The sequence below is a fragment of the Hordeum vulgare genome, chromosome 4H (genome assembly GCF_904849725.1).
Source record: "Hordeum vulgare subsp. vulgare chromosome 4H, MorexV3_pseudomolecules_assembly, whole genome shotgun sequence".
NCBI classification, from domain to species: Eukaryota; Viridiplantae; Streptophyta; class Magnoliopsida; order Poales; family Poaceae; genus Hordeum; species Hordeum vulgare.
Genome location: NC_058521.1, coordinates 395142986 through 395160250, shown reverse-complemented (window position 1 = coordinate 395160250; position 17265 = coordinate 395142986).

Below are 17265 nucleotides of genomic sequence, written 5' to 3'. Positions count from 1 at the left end.
GAGATGAGATGGTGCTGATGAAGATGTTGATGGTGACGAGTCCCCTCTGATGAGAGGAGTGTCGGTGATGATGATGGCGATGATTTCCCCCTCCGGGAGGGAAGTTTCCCTAGCAGGATCGTCTTGCCGGAGCTCTAGATTGGTTCTACTCAAGTTCTGCCTCGTGGCGGCGGCGAATCCACGAAAAAGCTCCTCCCTGATTTTTTTTCTGGACGAAACCCTTCATATAGCAGAAGAGGGGGGCCAGTGGGCCAGCAGGCTACCCACAAGCCCTCATGGCCTGGCCTGGGGGGGGGGGGGGGGGTGGCCGCGCCGTGCAGGCTTGTGGCCACCTGCACGCGCCCCTCTGGCACTTCTTCGGCCCAGTATTTTTTACAAATCCGGAAAAAAAATCCTCGTTGATTTTTACGGCGCTTGGAGTTGCGCATAATAGGTATCTCAACTTTGCTCCACTTTCACGCCAGAATTGCAGCTCCCAGCATTCTCCCTCTTCATGTAAACCTTGTAAAATAAGAGGGAAAAGGCATAAGAATTGTACCGTGAAGTGAAATAACAGCCGAAGAAGCAATAAATATCAACATGAAAACATGATGTAAAATGGACGTATCAACTCCCCCAAGCTTAGACCTCGCTTGTCCTCAAGCGAAAGCCTAGCTCAATAAATATGTCCACATGTTTAGGGAGAGAGGTGTCGACGAAACAAGATACGAACATGCATGCATCATGATCATGATCAGAACAACAATACCAACATATAATCTCTCATGCTAAAGTGATAATTCCTTCACAAAGTAAAGCATGGATCAAGAACCTTACCGAGAAGTAACAACCGATAGCCTTTAGTCATGGAAGCAAGTGCAATTTATCACAACATCAGAAAGAGTCAAATAAGAGCTTGTAAAGCAAATCCACATACTCAATCATTCTTTCGTTCTCTACAATTGCTACAACTCACGTGGTACTCATGAGATCAATGTTTTAGTTGGACACAAAGAAAGATAGGGGCTTATAGTTTTGCCTCCCAACTGCTTACCTCAAGGGTAATGTCAACAATAATAATTCATGAATACTTACCTCCAAGTTGACATATGAATATAGATCTTTCCCAAGCATATGACGTTAGCCAAGACAAAGGCGAAATAAGGAATTGGGGAAGATCACCATGACTCTTTCAAGGACAAAAAGTAAAGGTACAAGAAAGGCCCTCCGCAGAGGGAAGGAGAGGTTGTCATGCGCTTTTGAGATTTGGATGCGTGTCCTCTTAGTGCGGAGGAACGTCACATTATATTGCCCCGTGTGACAAATAACTTTATTATGCAGTCTGTCGCTTTTATGTCTTCCTCATCACAGTTCGTACAAAGCTTATTTTCCACACACTAATAGATCACACATATTAGAGAGCAATTTTTATTGCTTGCACCGATGACAACTTACTTGAGGGATCTTATTCAATCCATAGGTAGGTATGGTGGACACTCATGGCAAAACTGGGTTGAAGGTTTATGGATGCACAAGTAGTATCTCTACTTGGTGCGGGAGGTTTTGGCTAACATGAGGTGGAATCAATCATCATATGCTAAGGGATCTCTATTCATATAACATTGTTCAGAGCCAAGCAAACACAATTCATTATGTTGTCTTTCTTGCCCAACATCTACTTCTAGGCATGCAATAGTTTAGTGAGTGTTCACAATCATAGATGGTGTTAGAGGTGATATATTTATATGTGAACCTATCCTTCTTTATCACTTCCTATTATTTGCAACCATGACCAAGGTCTACGTTTGCCTACCCTCAACAAGTTTCAATCCTCATTCTTTTTATATGTGAAGCCATCACTTCCCATCAGATCATTACATGATGTTTCATGCTTTTCTTCTATTCTCACTCTTTTGATCATGGCAAGAGGCAAAACCCTTCAACTAAGACACTCTTTATTATTTGGTTCACGAGCTCGAATACATCGGGGGTGACACAAAGCAAAACTCAAAACTAAAACACTAAGACTTTTAATCTACTAGAGAAAGAGAAAGCTGAAAAGGAAAACTAAAACAAAGGTAAAGGCAAAAGATGTGATGGTGATACGATACCGGGGCAACTCCCCCAAGCTTGGCACAAGCCAAGGAGATTGCCCATACCAATGCTCAGTTGTCTTCCTTTGGTGGTGACGGTGGAGGAGTTGTTGGAACATGAGTTTGATCCTCCGTCTTCCAAGGCATAGGTGCCCCATCATGGAAAGATGAACGAGTCTCCGTAATCCTCAAATCTGCAGCTAACCGTATTGATTTAAATCTATACTCATACTCACAGTTTTGGTTCTGCAGGTCATAGATCTGGGCCTGGAGTTGATCAATCCTGTCATAGAGCCTGGAGAGGTGCTTCCCAATGTCATTGGCATCAATCCTGTGCTTGTTGGTGAACTCTGTGATCATCATGTGGTTTGCGTTGAGTCCACACTCCACCATCCCTTGGCACTTGAAAACTTGTTGCTCCATTGCTTCGAGCCTCGTCTCCATGCTTCCGGTCTTCTTAGGCCCCTCAACATCATGGATGTACAACATCCGCTCACGCACCTCGAGAGATTGAGGGTGTTGCAGCACTCCCGTGAGGTAGGGATTGATGACCTTCTCGAAGATCTTGTCCTTCGAAGGTTTTGGGGAAGTCATAGCGATCTATATCTGCAACAGAAATAGGCTTGAAACGAAAAACAGAGGAAATCTGCGTGATGCAGGGGTCAGACCAAACGAGAGTATATATAATGATTCTTTTTCACACCAAAAGGAGTACCCCGCATGAAAACGGAGTCCGGGAGGCGCACGAGGTGGCCACAAGCCCTCACGGCGCGGCCAGGGGGTGGGCCCGCGCCGTGCAGGCTTGTCGCCTCCTCGCGCACTTTCCGGACTACTTCCAATTTTTGTATTTTTTCAAATATTCCAAAAACGGAGAAAATTTCCTACTGGAAAATTTTTGGACTCTGTTTTCTTACCGAATCACATACCTCTTTGTTTTCGGAGTCTGAAACAGGCTGATAAATATCCCTTAGGTATTCTTCCGGTGTTATGGTATTGATAATATTGCTTTCAACATTTATGGGAGTACCTGAGATATAATGCTTGATTCTCTGCCCATTTACCACTCTCGGACAATTACCTTCCGTGTTGTTGATCTTGATAGCACCGGAACGATATACTTCCTCAACAACATAGGGACCTTCCCATTTAGAGAGAAGCTTGCCTGCAAAGAATCTTAAACGAGAGTTATATAGCAAGACATAATCACCTACACTGAACTCACGCTTTTGTATCCTCTTATCATGCCACCTCTTAACCTTCTCTTTGAACAGCTTGGCATTCTCATATGCCTGAGTTCTCCACTCATCAAGCGAGCTAATATCAAATAACCTCTTCTCACCGGCAAGTTTGAAATCAAAGTTGAGATCTTTGATTGCCCAATAAGCTTTATGCTCTAGTTCAAGAGGTAAATGACATGCTTTACCGTACACCATTTTGTACGGAGACATGCCCATGGGATTCTTATAGGAAGTTCTATAAGCCCACAGTGCATCGTCGAGCTTCTTAGACCAATTCTTTCTAGACCTGTTGACAGTCTTTTGCAGAATCAGTTTAATCTCTCTATTACTTAGCTCTACTTGACCACTGGACTGAGGGTGATAGAGAGACGCAATTCTATGGTTGACATCGTACTTAGCAAGTGTTTTACGGAAAGCACCATGAATGAAGTGTGAACCACCGTCAGTCATTAGATATCTAGGGACTCCAAATCTAGGGAAGATAACTTCTTTCAGCATTCTGATAGAGGTGTTGTTATCAGCACTACTAGTGGGGATAGCTTCTACCCACTTAGTGACGTAATCAACAACAACTAGTATATGAGTATACCCGTTGGATTTTGGAAAAGGTCCCATGTAATCAAAGCCCCAGACATCAAATGGTTCAACGACAAGTGAATAGTTCATAGGCATTTCCTGATGTTTGCTAATATTACCTATTCTTTGACATTCGTCACAAGACAAGACAAACTTACGTGCATCCTTGAAGAGAGTGGGCCAATAGAAACCTGATTGCAATACCTTGTGTGCAGTTCTATCTCCCGCATGGTGTCCTCCGTAGGCCTCGGAGTGACACTTCTGTAGGATCTGTCCCTATTCATGTTCAGGTACACAACGTCTAATAACACCATCTACTCCTTCCTTATAAATGTGAGGATCATCCCAAAAGTAATGTCTCAAGTCAAAGAAGAATTTCTTCTTTTGCCGGTACGTGAAACTAGGCGGTATGTATTTGGCAACGATATAGTTTGCATAATCAGCATACCACGGTGCAGTACATGAAGCATTGATGACACTCAATTGCTCATCGGGAAAGCTATCATCAATAGGTTGTGGGTCATCAAGAACATTCTACAACCTAGACAAGTTATCTACTACTGGGTTATCAGCACCCTTTCTGTCGACAACGTGCAAATCAAATTCTTGTAGCAAGAGAACCCATCTGATAAGTCTAGGTTTAGCGTCTTTCTTGTCCATGAGGTACTTAATAGCAGCATGATCAATGTGAATAGTGACTTTGGAGTCAACTATGTAAGACCTGAACTTTTCACATGCAAACACGACTGCTAAAAACTCCTTATCCGTAGTAGCATAGTTTCTCTGGGCACTGTCTAGAGTTTTACTAGCGTAGTGAATAACATTCAACTTCTTATCGACTCTTTGCCCTAGAACAGCACCAACAGCATAATCACTAGCATCACACCTGATCTCAAAAGGTAAGTTCCAATCAGGTGGTTGAACAATAGGTGCAGTTATCAAAGCCCTCTTAAGTATTTCGAAGGCTTCCTCACAATCTTCGTCAAAAACAAAAGGAATATCCTTTTTCAAGAGATTGGTAAGAGGCATATAAATCTTAGAGAAGTCTTTAATGAACCTTCTATAGAAACCAGCATGACCAAGGAAACTTCTTATACCTTTGATATCTGTGGGGTATGGCATTTTCTCGATTGCATCAACCTTAGGCTTATCGACTTCAATACCTCTTTTAGAAATTTTATGTCCTAAGACGATGCCTTCATTAACCATAAAGTGGCACTTCTCCCAATTCAAGACAAGATTGGTGTCTTTACATCTCTGTAAGACTCGATCATGGTTGCTGAGGCAATCATCAAAAGAAGACCCGTAAACGGAAAAGTCATCCATGAAAACCTCGACAGTCTTTTTACAAAAGTCAGAGAATATAGCCATCATACATCTTTGAAAGGTGGCAGGTGCATTACATAAGCCAAAAGGCATACGTCTATAAGCAAAGGTACCGAAAGGGCTGGTGAAAGTGGTTTTCTCCTGATCAGATTGTGCAACTGGTATTTGGGAGAAACCAGAATAACCGTCTAGAAAGCAGAAGTGTGTGTGTTTAGACAACCTTTCTAGCATTTGGTCGATAAAAGGCAGAGGGTAATGATCTTTCCTAGTGGCTTTATTCAATTTCCTAAAATTGATCACCATCCTATAGCCAGTAATAATCCTCTTGGGATCAATTCATCCTTATCATTAGGGACAACAGTAATGCCTCCCTTCTTAGGGACGCAATGCACCAGACTCACCCAATCACTATGAGCAACAGGATAGATAATACCCGCTTCCAAGAGCTTTAGTATTTCTTTTCTTACTACCTCTTTCATCTTAGGATTCAATCTCCTTTGATGATCAACAACTGGTATGAAGTCAGGATCATTTTTAATCTTGTGTTGACATAGAGTAGGACTAATGCCCTTAAGATCATCAAGAGTATATCCAATAGCAGCACGGTGCTTCCTCAGAGTTTTTAATAACTTCTTTTCTTCATGCTCTCAGAGGCTAGCACTAATTATAACAGGATATATCTCTTTTTCATCAAGATAAGCATACTTAAGAGTATCAGGAAACTGTTTAAGCTCGAATACAGGATCACCCTTTGGTGGGGGTGGATCCCCAAGCAGTTCAACAGGAAAGTTATTCTTAAGAATAGGATATTGTTCTAAGACAACTCTATCTATCTCATCCCTTTCATCCATATGCATATCATTTTCGTGCTCAAGCAAGTATTGCTCTAAATGATCAGTAGGAGGCACGGCAATAGAAGCTAAGGCAATAGTTTCATCCCTACTAGGCAACTCTTTTTTCATGAGGTTGTCTACCAAACTTAGAGAAATTGAAATCGTGTGACACACCTTCAAAGCCAACAGTGGCAGTTTGCTTCTCACAGTCAATATGAGCATTGACAGTATTGATGAAGGGTCTGCCAAATATGATGGGACAAAAGCTATCTTGTGCGGTAGCAAGAACGATGAAATCAGCAGGATACTTCGTTTTACCACACAAGACTTCAACATCCCTAACAATTCCCACATGGAAGATAGTATCTCTATTGGCAAGCTGAATAGTGACATCAATAGGCTCTATCTCGACAGGTGCAATCTCGTCTTTGATTTCATCGTATAAGGATTGAGGTATTGCACTACACTAGCACCCACGTCACATAAACCATGATAACAATGATCTCTATCTTAACAGAAACCACATGCATGCCAACAACATGCCTATGTTTGTCTCTAACGTGAGGTTTAGCAATTCTAGCAGCATCTTCACATAAGTGAATATTATGTCCCTCAACATCGTCGGACAGAAGATATTTGATAATAGCAATGCTAGGTTCAACTCTAATTTGCTCAGGGGGTGTAGGTGTTCTAATATAGCCTCTACGTATCACAGTTGAAGCTTTAGAATGATCCTTTATCCTAACAGGGAAAGGTGGTTTCTCAATGTAAGCACTGGGAACAACAGGATCATTATAGGCAATGACTTTCTCTTCAACTGGAGTGGGTTTAACTACATTAAATTCTAAAGAAGGATGATATTTAAACCACTTCTCTTTGGGGAGATCAATATGAGCAGCAAAGGATTCACACAATGAAGCTACTATCTCAGAGTCAAGTCCATACTTAGCGCTAAAGTCACAAAAAGTATTTGTCTCAACAAAGGATTTGACGTAATCAAACGTGAAATTCATACCTGACTCCTTACCTTCTTCAAGCTCCCAATCTTCAGAGTTGCGCTTAATTCTCTCCAATAAATTCCATTTGAAGTCAATATCTCTCTTCATAAAAGAACCGGTACAAGAAGTGTCAAGCATGGTGCGATCATCATGAGAAAGCCGATTGTTAATTTCTCTCGAGAGCTCATGATTGGGGCATGAATATAACATTGATTTAAGCCTCCCCCAAGCTTGAGCGATGCTTTCTCTGTCCCGAGGCCAAAAATTATAAATATAATTCCTATCACGATGTACTAAATGCATAGGATAAAACTTTTGATGAAATTCCAATTTCAACTTATTGTAGTCCCATGATCCAGTATCATCACATAGCCTATACCATGTCAACGCCTTATCCTTCAAAGATAAAGGAAAGAAATTCTTCTTGACCTTATCCTCGGGCAAACCTGCAAGCTTAAATAAACCACAAACTTCATCTACATAGATTAGATGCAAGTCTGGATGTGATGTTCCATCTCTTGTAAACGGATTAGCCAACACTTTCTCAAGCATACCCGAAGGAAATTCAAAGCAAATATTTTCAGTAGGTGCAGCAGGTTGAGGGGCAAATCTTTGTGCTTCCGTTCGAGGTGAAGATACCCCGAACAAGCCCCTCAAAGGATTAGTATCCATAGTGACAAGTGACAACAAATTTCAGCACACTATATGAATGTTTCCTTACCAAGTTCCACTTACCAAAGGCGCTTCACTCCCCGGCAACGGCGCCAGAAAAGAGTCTTGATGACCCACAAGTATACGGGATCAATCGTAGTCCTTTTGATAAGTAAGAGTGTCGAACCCAATGAGGAGCAGAAAGATCTGACAAGTGGTTTTCAGCAAGGAAATATCTGCAAGCACTGAAATTATCGGTAACAAGTGATTGTGTGGTGAGATGATTCGTAGCAAGCAACAAGTAACAAAAGTAGCAACGGTGCAGAAAAGTGGCCCAATCCCTTTTGTAGCAAGGGACAAGCCTGGACAAAGTCTTATAGGAGGAAAAACGCTCCCGAGGACACACGGGAATTTCTGTCATGCTAGTTTCATCATGTTCATATGATTCACGTTAGTTACTTTGATAGTTTGATATGTGGGTGTACCGGCGCTTGGGTACTGCCATTACTTGGACAAGCATCCCACTTATGATTAACCCCTCTCGCAAGCATCCGCAACTACAAAAGAAGAATTAAGACAAAGTCTAACCATAGCATTAAACTAGTGGATCCAAATAAGCCCCTTACGAAGCAACACATAAACTAGGGTTTAAGCTTCTGTCACTCTAGCAACCCATCATCTACTTACTACTTCCCAATGCCTTCCTCTAGGCCCAAATAATGGTGAAGTGTTATGTAGTCAACGTTAACATAACACCACTAGAGGAAAAACAACACACAACATATCAAATTACTGAACGAATACCAAATTCACATGACTACTATTAGCATGACTTATCCCATGTACTCAGGAACAAAAGTAACTACTCACATAACATAATCATATTCATGACCAGAGAGGTAATGAGTAGCATCAAGGATCTGAACATAAACTCTTCCACCAAATAATCCAACTAGCATCAACTAGAAAGAGTAATCAACACTACTAGCAACCTTACAAGTACCAATCGGAGTCGCGAGACGGAGATTGGTTACAAGGAACTAGGGTTTGGAGATGAGATGGTGGTGATGAAGATGTTGATGGTGACGAGTCCCCTCTGATGAGAGGAGTGTTGGTGATGATGATGGCGACAATTTCCCCCTCCGGGAGGGAAGTTTCCCTGGCAGGATCGTCCTGCCGGCGCTCTAGATTGGTTCAGCTCAAGTTCCGCCTCGTGGCAGCAGCGAATCCACAAAAAGGTCCTCCCTGATTTTTTCTGGACAAAACCCTTCATATAGCAGAAGAGGGGGGGCCAGTGGGCCAGCAAGCTGCCCACAAGCCCTCATGGCGCGACCTGGGGGGGGGGGAGTGGCCGCACCGTGCAGGCTTGTGGCCACCTGCACGCGCCCCTCTGGCACTTCTTCGGCCCAGTATTTTTTATAAATCCAAGAAAAATCCTCGTTGATTTTTACGGTGTTTGGAGTTGCCCAGAATAGGTATATCAACTTTGCTCCACTTTCAGGCCAGAATTCTAGCTGCCGGCATTCTCCCTCTTCATGTAAACCTTGTAAAATAAGAGAGAAAAGGCATACGAATTGTACCGTGAAGTGAAATAACAGCCCAAGAAGCGATAAATATCAACATGAAAACATGATGCAAAATGGACATATCAGCGTATCAAAGGGCTATGGAGATGCTCATTAACAGATATCAATGTGAATGAGTAGGAATTTCCATACAAATGATGCACTAGAGCTATAAGTATGTGAAAGCTCAAAAGGATAACTAGTGGGTGTGCATCCAACTTGCTTGCTCACGAAGACCTAGGGCAATTTTGAGGAAGCCCATCATTGGAATATACAAGCCAAGTTATATAATAAAGATTTCCACTAGCATATGGTGGTGACGAAACGAGAGGCTCTCAATCATGAAGAACATGGTGCTATTATGAAGCACAAGTGTGGAAAAAGATAGTAGCATTGTCCCTTCTCTCTTTTTCTCTCCTTTTTTTTATTTGGGCTCTTGGGCCTCTTTTTTTCTCTTTTTTTATTTGGGCTCTTTGGCCTCTTTTTTTTTATTTCCTCACATGGGACAATGCTCTAATAATGATTATCATCACACTTTATTTACTCACAGCTCAAAAGCTCAGAATGATGATGACTCTATAGGAAATGCCTCCGGAAGTGTACCAGGATGTGCAACGATCTAGCTTGGCGTATGACGTTGAAACATCTCGCTAGCTACCTTACGATCATGCAATGGCAATATGAGAGTGACGGCACAAGTCATGAGGCGGAACGATGGGAGTTGCATGGCAATATATCTCGGAATGGCTATGAAAATGCCATAGTAGGTAGGTATGGTGGCTGTTTTCAGGAAGGCATATGGTGGGTTTGTGCACCGGCAAAAGTTGCGCGGCACTAGAGAGGCTAGCAATGGTGGAAGGTGAAAGTGCATCTATACCATGGACTCACATTAGTCATGAAGAACTCACATACTTGTTGCGGAAGTTTTTATTAGTAATCGAAATAAAGTGCTAAACGCATACTCCTAGGGGAAGGGTTGGTAGGTGTTAACCATCGCGCGATCCCGACCTCAACACAAAGGATGACAATCAATAGATCAATTATGCTACAACTTCCTAACATAGCGGTTCACCATACGTGCATGCTACGGGAATCACTAACTTCAACACAAGTATTTCTAGATTCACAACACCCTACTAACATAACTCTTAATATTACCAAATCCATGTCTCAAAACTAATTGAGAGGAATCAAAACTTCTCTTTCTACTCAATGCACATGAAGATGGAGGTTTTTGTATCCTCTTTGGGTACCTATCACCTTTGGTACTACTTTCATAGCATAAACCAACTACCAAGTCACGCACCGCCGTGCTCTAAAAGATCTAAGTGAAGCACATAGAGCAAAATTATCTAGCTCAAAAGATATAAGTGAAGCACGATGAGCATTCTAGCAAAGTCAAGATGAGTGCATGTCTCTCTCAAAAGGTGTGCGGCAAGGATGATTGTGACACAACAAAATAAAAGGATCCTAAGATACAAGACGCTCCAAGCAAAACACATCTCATGTGGTGAATAAAAATATAGCCCAAAGTAATGTTACCGATGGATTGAAGACGAAACAGGGGATGCCTTCCCGGGGCATCCCCAAGCTTAGGATTTTTGGTGTCCTTTAATTTGGCTTGGGATGCCTTGGGCATACCCAAGCTTGAGCTCTTTCCACTCCTTATCTCTTTGTCCATGAGAACATCACCCAAAACTTGAAAACTTCACAACACAAAACTTAAACAGAAACTCGTGATAACATTAGCACAAGAAAACAAACTACCACCTCTTTAGGTATTGTAGTAATCTTGATTTCGATTTATATTGGTGTTAGGTTACTGTATTATCACTTTCCCATGGCTAGTACCCCCCGATACTATCCATAGTTTCATCAAAATAAGAAACCAACTCAACAAAAACAGAATCTGTCAAAAACAGACCAGTCTGTAGCAATTTGTATACTTTGTATACTTATGGTATGTCAAAAATTCTGAAAAATTACGAATGCCTGGGAAAAAGGCATATCAACCATAAGCAAAAAGAATCAACCCAAAAGCTATTTCTGAATAAAACTTAAAACTCATTTCGTGAGTGAAAAGTTTCTGTCTTTTTCCAGCAGGATTAAACAACCATCACCAAGACTAGTCATAAAGGTTTTGCTTGGCTCAAACACAAAAAGAAACATAAAAAACACAATCATAACATAATTATGATGGTGTGGACGCAACAAAACAGAAAGAAAAAGATAAATTTATTGGGTTGCCTCCCAACAAGCGCTATTGTTTAACGCCCTTAGCTGGGCATTGATAATTCAATGATGCTCACACAAAAGACAAGAATTGAAGCACAACGAGAGCATCATAAAGCATGTGAAAATCACATCTAAGTCTAAAATACTTCCTATGCATAGGCATTTTATAGGAAAACAGATTGTCAAGACAACCAATAGTTACCATATGCAAGGAAGAAGAAAGAGACAATAGCAATCTCAACATAACGAGAGGTAATTTGGTAACATGAAAGTTTCTACGAAAATATTTTCCTCTCTCATAGCAATTACATGTGGGATCATATTCAAATTCAACAATATAGATATCACATAGGATATTCGTTTCATGATCCACATGCATGCAAAGTTGACGCTCTTCAAAAAATAGTGGGATTATCATCAACTAAAGTCATGACTTCTCCAAACCCACTTTCAATATTATTGCAAATATCATAATCATTATGAGGCTTAAATTTTTTTTCAAGATCAAAAGAAAAATCATTGCCCCAATCATGATCATTGCAACAAGTATAGAACATAGCAAAACTAGCATCCCCAAGCTTAGGGTTTTGCATATTTTTAGCATGATTGTCACTAATAGAATTTATAGTGAAACCATTGCAATCAAGCTATTCATCCAAGGAGCCCTTGTGAATCACTTCATAAATTTATTCATCACGATTTTCAGATTCACGCATCTCAAGCAAAACTCCATAGAAAAAGTCAAGTGCACTTAACTCACTAGCAATTGGTTCAACATACTTGGATCTCTTAAAGAGATTAGCAAGTGGATGAGGATCCATATCAATAGATTTTCAGCAAGCGAAGATGCAAGCATATTGAAGGCACATGGCAACACAAGCAAAAGAAAAAGGCAAACGAAGAAAAGGGCAAAACTTTTTGTACATTTTTGTTTTTCAGAAGTGGGGGAGAGGAAAACGAGAGGCAAAAAAAAGTAAATGCAAGAGATGAGTTTGGGGCATTTACTTGGATGAGTTCTTGACTTGATCCTCCCCGACAACGGCGCCAGAAATCCTTCTGCTACGGCGACAGAAACCTTCTGTCATCTCTTGAGCTTGCGTTGGTTTTTCCCTTGAAGAGGAAAGGGTGGTGCAGCACATGAGCAGTAAGTATTTCCCTCAGTTTGAGAACCAAGGTATCAATCTAGTAGGAGAATCTCGTCAAGTCTAGAGTACCTACACAAACACAAAAGAGCTTGCACCCAACGCTATAAAGGGGTTGTCAATCCCTTCAAGATTGATTGCAAAGTGAGATCTGAAGGCGGAAAGTGCAACAAAGTAAAAGTGTAAGGCTGAAAATATAGTGTGGAGTAGACCCCGGGGCCATAGTGTTCACTAGAGGCTTCTCTCGAAATAGCAAATATTACAGTGGCTGAACGAATTACTGTCGAGCAATTGATAGAACCGCGCAAAGTCATGATGATATCTAAGGCAATTATCATACATATAGGCATCACGTCCGAGACAAGTAGACCAATACTTTCTGCATCTACTACTATTACCCCACAAATCAACCGCTATCCAGCATGCATCTAGTGTATTGAGTTCATGACGAACAAAGTAACGCCTTAAGCAAGATGACATGATGTAGAGGGATAATCTCAAACCAATGATGAAAACCCCATCTTTTTACCCTTGATGGCGACAACACGATACGTGCCTCGCTACCCCTTCTGTCACTGGGTGAGGTCACCGCACGGTATGAACCCAAAACCAAGCACTTCTCCCATTGCAAGAATCATAGATTAAGCTAGCCAAACAAAACCCACAACTCGAAGAGAATTACAAGGATATGAAATCATGCATATAAGAGATCAGAAGAAACTCAAATAAGATTCATAGATAATATGATCATAAATCCACAATTCATCGGATCTCGACAAACACACCGCAAAAGAAGATTACATCGGATAGATCTCCATGAAGATCATGGAGAACTTTGTATTGAAGATCCAAGAGAGAGAAGAAGCCATCTAGCTACTAGCTATGGAGCCGTAGGTCTATGGTGAACTACTCACGCATCATCGGAGAGGTCATGGTGTTGATGAAGAAGCCCTCCGTATCCGAATCCCCCCTCCGGGAGGGCAGCAGAGCGTGCCCTATATGGGATCTTGCGGAGACAGAAGCTTGCGGCGGCGGAAAAGTATTTTCGATTGTCTCTTGATTTTTTCGGGGATTTTAGGGAATATATAGGCGGAAGACCTAGGGCAGGGGAGCCACGAGGAGCTCACAAGCCTGCTAGGCCTGCCCCCCTAGGCCGGGCCTGGTGGGCTTGTGACCTCCTCCGAGGTTCCCTGCCTTGGTTCTCAAGTCTCCTGCACGTCTTCTGTTATGGAAAAAAAATCATTCCACAGGTTTTATTCCGTTTGGACTCCATTTAAAATCCTCCTCTAAAAAGGGTCAAAAATACGGAAAAAACAGGAACCGGTACTTGGCACTGAGTTAATAAGTTAGTCCCAAAAAAGATATAAAGGGCATACAAAACATCCAAATTTTGACTAGATAATAGCATGAAACCATCAAAAATTATAGATACGTTGGAGACGTATCACCTGTCATGGCAACCGCGCCCGCATGAGGAGAATTACACGAGTCATGACCTCGCGTTAGCAGCAGTAGTGCATGCCCTAAAGACATGGCGACATTACCTTCCGGGGAAGAGATGTGAAATATACACCCACAAGAGTCTGAAGTATATTTTTACTCAAAGGGAGTTGAATATGAGGCAACTAAGATGGTCGAAACTAATCAAAGACTACGACCTCAGTATTCAATACCAGCCCGGTAAGGCCAATGTGGTGGTTGATGCCTTGAGCCGGAAGGCCCGCACCTTGAATGCTATAATCAAGGAAAGGCTACCCGCCCTATATGATGAGTTGGAGAGCTTCGGGTTGGAGCTGGTGAATCAGGATTCCTAGCTAACCTCGAAGTCAAAACCACTCTGGCAGACGACATCAAAGAGGCCGAGAAGGGACACAAGAGCATTGAAGGCATGAAGAAGAAGATCCAGGAATGCAAAGCCCCAGAATTCTCAGTGGATGAACAAGGAGTTGTATGGTTTGGGAAACGTTTATGCGTACCCAACAAGGCTGAACTCAAGAATTTATTCTTGCAAGAAGCCCACGACACACCCTACTCAATTCACCCCGATGGGACCAAGATGTATCAAGACATGAGGGAAAGATTCTGGTGGCATGGCATGAAGAGGGAAATAACTTCCTATATCACCAAGTACGATGTGTGTCAGCGTGTCAAGGCTGAGCACCATCGACCTGCTGGGCTGCTACAACCTCTCCTAGTGCCCAAATGGAAGTGGGACCGTGTCGGCATGGACTTCGTCACCGGTCTACCTAGGTCCAGCAGAGTCCATGACTCCATATGGGTCATTGTCGACCATCTGACCAAGGTCTCTCAATTCATTCCAGTCAGCACCACTTATGGTAGTGACAAGCTGTCTAGTCTCTACATTGTGCGTATTGTGAGCCTCCATGGAGTACCCAAGGAAATTGTATCCGACCGAGGCATGCAGTTCACCTCGAGGTTCTAGAAGAAGTTCCAAGAAGCACTCGGAACCAAGATATCTTACACCACCGCAGTCCACCCGCAGACGGGCGGACAGACGGAGCGAGTGAATGAGATACTTGAGGATATGCTCCGCGCTTGTGTCTTAGCACATGGGACCAAATGGGAAGACTGTCTGCCATTCGCCGAGTTCTCATACAACAACAGCTATCAGTCCAGTCTCCAGATGGACCCATTTTAAGTGCTATACGGACGGAAGTGCCGCACCCCGCTCAACTGGTCCGAAACTGGTGAAGGATTTATTTTTGGGCTAGACGTTCTTCGTGAAGCAGAAGACAAGGTACAACTTGTCAAGGAACACCTGAAAGCAGCCAAGTCGCGACAAAAGAGCTATTCGGATTCTCACCGCAGAGAAGTGGAGTTCAACATTGGAGACCGGGTGTACCTTCGTGTCACACCTCTCAAGGGAACTAAGTGTTTCCACATCAAGGGGAAACTTGCTCCAAGGTTCATTGGACCTTTTAAGATCACAACAAGGCATGGAGAAGTTGCTTACCGGTTGGAGCTACCTCCGGAACTTTCGGGTGTGCACAACGTCTTCCACGTGTCACAACTTCGGAAGTGCCTTCAAGCGCCAAACTGTCCAGATCTTTATAAGGACATCGACCATCAAGCCATTGACCTTCAACCTGACCTCACTTATCGCGAGAGGCCGATCCGCATCCTGGACGAAGCTGAGCGTTGTACCAGGAGCCGCACCATCAAGTACTTCAAGGTTCAGTGGAGCAACCACACCGAAGCAGAAGCAACATGGGAGCGTGAAGACTATCTCCGATCCGAATTTATTTACCTTTTTAGCACCTAGCTTAGGAATCTCGGGGATGAGATTCTTGTAAGGGGGATAGGTCTGTCACACCTTGTTTTTACCTTATTTCAACTATAGTCTCTTCAAGACCTGAGTTTATTAAATTTTTTTAGCAAGTGCTATGAGTGCCTTGATTGCCATTGTTTGTGTGTATGCTTGAGTGAGTGGATCCAAAAACAATATTTTTATAACATGATATTTCCAAAAAGATCCTTTGCTCATTTTTTACTATTTCAAAACCTTGCTTTGGGTTTGCACTGCAAGTCCCTGACTCCAAGGGAGTGCCTTCATCCAAAGTTTGTATTCTGATTTTGGCACTATTATAACTCTCCAAAATCATAAAATAATTATTTTACAAAATATTTTTCTATTTTATTTGCATGTCCTTTTTGAGGCCACAAATGATATTTCTGAATGGAAAATTATTTTCCTGCCTTAGAAAAATCTGAGAAAATTTGGAGATACTCAGAGGACATATATTTTCCATACATAAGATTTTCAACCCCTATTTATGTTCAAAATAGTTGAGAAAATCCTTGAAAACCTATTATGTTTGTTTTAACCTTTTGAAATATTTCCAAAGGAAATATTTTCAACAAATTCTTAGAAAATTCTAGCATGCTTCCCAAGCTATATTTGGTGGTCAGGACAAGTTTCACCTCATTCCAAGATGGTTTGGTTCACCAAATATTCCTAAAACCTTCCGTGTCCAGAATCAAGTTGTAGCAACTCTACATAGCAAAGTTTGTCTAAATGGCCTGAAACTTTGCAGGAGTGCTAAACACCCCCAAATGAGGTGACCGTGCCTAAAATTGGATTTGTGGGGATTAATTTACCCACATTCTCTTTTGAAAGGACACAACTGCCCATTTGGGGGTGATTTCAAGTGTGCATTGTCAAACTTGTCCAATGGAGCTCAAATTTGGTGGAGCATCCTAGTTTTGCATAAAACCTAATCCTGTTAAATTTCAACACCGGTGGTCAAGGTTAACTACCCCAAACACATATCAAACACCTTCTGCCAGTATAGTCAAACATAACTTAATACCCTCACAACCACTCCCTTCCAACTAAACTCTTAGTGCAAGCTGCCAGCACCACTCTTCAACTGCAGACGAGTGGCCCCTCTCTGGTTCCAAGCAGGTAAGCCAAAATCCCCAATTTAGTCTCTGATTCAAGGCTGACAGCTTCTCTCCAAGCACTTCCTTTGACCAGCAGTGAGACCGTCGACTCCCAAACGGCTAAGGGGCATCTAAGCCAACCCCCGGACATGCCAGACAGGGCCAAAGCACCCCAGAGTGTGCCAGCATGCCGTGGCATGCCAAATCTACGCTCTGGGCACACTA